Source organism: Castanea sativa, chromosome 3 (genome assembly GCF_040712315.1).
Source record: "Castanea sativa cultivar Marrone di Chiusa Pesio chromosome 3, ASM4071231v1".
NCBI lineage: Eukaryota > Viridiplantae > Streptophyta > Magnoliopsida > Fagales > Fagaceae > Castanea > Castanea sativa.
Window position 1 is genome coordinate 9,647,405 of NC_134015.1, and position 3,210 is coordinate 9,650,614.

Here is a 3,210-nt window from a genome sequence, read left to right on the forward strand (position 1 = left end):
AAGTATAACTCATGTTGTGGGAACAAGTAACGACATGAGTAATCCTATGTTTGCAAGAGAATTCATTAGTTTCTTTGGTACAACTCAACACTTCTTGATTTCTAATTTATTAGGTCAGCTACATGGATTATTACTACCATTATAATCATTTGACCTAGACCTCTATTTTGGGCTATACACTCAGTTGGACAATTATCTATTTTACCTTTTCTGACTGCTTCTGCCTTAGACCTAATATATTTCTAGCCACCTCTTGTTCTTGAATGCTTTGAAAATTAAATAAAGAACTCCTCTCTAGTAAGCTCAGTGGTCTCTGTTTGCATAATTAAATACTGTCTTAATCAAATTTTCTATATCTTGTCCTCAAAGTTATGTCTAGATTTTAGTGAATGCATTCATTCTGTATTCTATCTTTTATTGTCATTATTAATGATTTAACTAAATTACTCAGGATAATGGCTTTGTTGAGTTCAGTTGTATTTTTTAATTGCGATTAACCTATTTCGGCATTTTTTAAGAATGATTTTTACCGCTATGGATTCAATCCTGAGGTTGGTTCTGTTGGGATGCCTATTGGAGATACGAACAGAGCAACAATGCCTCAAGAAGGCTGGCATATTCCATTGTTTAAGAAGCTTCCTAGTGGGTACACGGAAGAAGTTCCAAACCCCATATAGGAATACCATAAATTCATACCCTATTCAAAGCCAAAATAATGTGTTGATCAGATTGAAATTTATGGAACCCCAAAGGGTCTTGATGATTTTTGTTTAAATGTGAATCAAAATTTTTCTCTAGCAATTCTAGATGCCTTTTTTTTTTTTTTGGTGGTGGCCTATCTTGAAATGATCATCAATCTCAACTGGCTAAGTACATTCAATATAGAGTACTGCCGGAGGGCTGGACTGGCGTCCTGATTTGGAATGCACAGAACCCTTGGACTGGTCTTAGGAGTCAATTTTATGATCATCTCCTAGACCAAACGGCAGGTTTATATGGTTGTTGCTGTGCTGCAGAACCAATTCATGTCCAGCTGAATCTGGCTACATATTTTATAGAGGTAATTTCTACATTAATAAGCATTATAATTTATGAGTTTGGATTGGATTTTGAAATTCAATGAATATCTAATATCTGATGAAGTGTTTTTCATAGAACACATATTGAGCCTGAATAATCTTTTAAATTCAATAAATAAAACTGATATTTTCTTTTTGACAGATCAAAATAAAAGGTTAATAAAAAAATCTTGCAAATATGCTCGTTGATCATTTTCTTTTTTGTTTTTGTATGTGTGGGTTGACAAGACCGGGGGGTGACTGAAATGCTTAAATTTCAGAAGAGACCACATATGAAACTAATGCATTTTACTAGAAGACAGTATTTGTACTTAATACTATTTAAAACAATACCATCCACAGATGGTATGTAACTTTGCAATTATTTTCTGATCATGCCATAAGCAGGTTGTCAATATTATGTCTGAGGAACTATCCAACATAGCTATTGAAGCCTCGGTCTGGGATCTAGAGGGTACATGTCCATACTACAAAGTTTTTGAAAATCTCTCTGCTCCAGCCTAGAAAACAGTACCCATAGTTGAGATGAAGTATCCAAAGTCTAAAAACCCAAAGCCGGTCTACTTCCTTCTCCTCAAACTCTACCACACATCAGATTGGCATTTTTTCTAGGAACTTTTACTGGTTGCATCTGTCTGGTGGAGATTACAAGCTTCTGGAGCCATGCAGAAGGAAAAAAAATACCCCTCAAGATTACATCCAAGGTTTTCATCAAAGCGTCTGCTTATAAAATTGAAATGCATGTTGAAAACTTGGCCAAGAAAGCTGACTCTAGAAGTTTAACATATATGAACAATTTCACGGTCAGGCAAGGTAATGGTGAGTTTGATATGGCCTCAATGGAACCTGCAACTAGTGGGACAGATGAAAACATGAGGTTGGTTTGTTCCAGAGGATTTGCAGATGTTTCACAAAGGAAAATGGTAATTTTAAGGTTACCGAAGTAAATGGGGCCGATGGAGGAGTTGCTTTCTTTCTTCATTTTCCTTGTCATGCTTTGAAGACAGACCACAAGGAAGGAGAGGACACAAGAATTCTTCATGTTCATTACTCGGACAACTATTTCTCACTGGAATTACCATGGTGTGCATACTGTCTATTGAGCTGGGTAAAGAATAATCTTTTAACGTTTTTTGCAACCATGTGGAACTATAAACTCTATTGAGGTCAAGTCTTACAGAGGAGATGATAACCTCAAATTCCCGGAATGCTGGAATGAAATTCCAACTTTTATGTGGTTGTTTGTCCTGTTTTTTGCTTGAGAAACATTTGTTACTTAAAATTTTCATCAATGTTACCAGGAATAAAGCAGCTAAAAAATTGAGAGAAGCTTCAAATTTTCTGCCAATGTTAACTAGTTTTCTCTGGTGAAATACCTTCAAATTTATCATATTACAGTTTTAATGTCAAGTGTAATCTACATTTGTAAATAAATTGCAGAGCTGGACCTGTTTATCATTTGCTTGTTTGTGTATGTGTTTTCTCAGTACTTTATGTCATTATTCTATCAGAGTATGTCTTGATAAGGGAGTGATGGAATGAAGGAAAGAGACAAAGGTAGGGCCTTTATTCAATTAAAACTATGCAAATAAGAAGCTTCCATGTTGCTTTTCTCAGATTAAATTGGACTGGCTTTGAACTATGCTTCCCTGCCTGGATTGACTTTCAACCGGAGGTTTTGTTGGATTGAATTTGTTATTTTGAATTGCATTGGCTTACCTAGGTTAAGTGAAAATGTGCATGAAGAATTAACCTTAGCAAACACAAAAGCAAGCTTAGCTATACTCAAAACAGCATCTAACCAAAGATACTTTAAAGGAGTAAATTTCTTTTTCTTTGCGTAGAATCGACTCAGTCATTTTACTGATAGAACAAGAAATTGAGGTTCATATTGAAGTTCAAGTTTCATTTTACTAGTATGAAAAGCAAGTACACAACTTGGTTTTTTTTCTTTTTTCTTTTTGAAAGCAACAACTTGGTTATTAGGAAAGAATCTGGAGATGGCAAGAATTATTAGACTATAGATTCCTTGTTCTTTTTCTTTTGCTTTTTTCATTTGTCTAATGTTTTTGAATAAAGGAATAATGGTCTTACAAATTTTATGAAAGAGCATCATGATGGTGAAAGTGAA

The 3,210-nt window shown here is 34.6% G+C and overlaps 1 pseudogene; it reads left to right on the forward strand.

Annotated features, from left to right (window-relative positions):
- The first annotated feature begins 534 nt into the window (after positions 1 to 534).
- LOC142628469 (mannosylglycoprotein endo-beta-mannosidase-like) lies at positions 535 to 2,427 on the forward strand (annotated as a pseudogene).
- Positions 2,428 to 3,210: the final 783 nt, after the last annotated feature.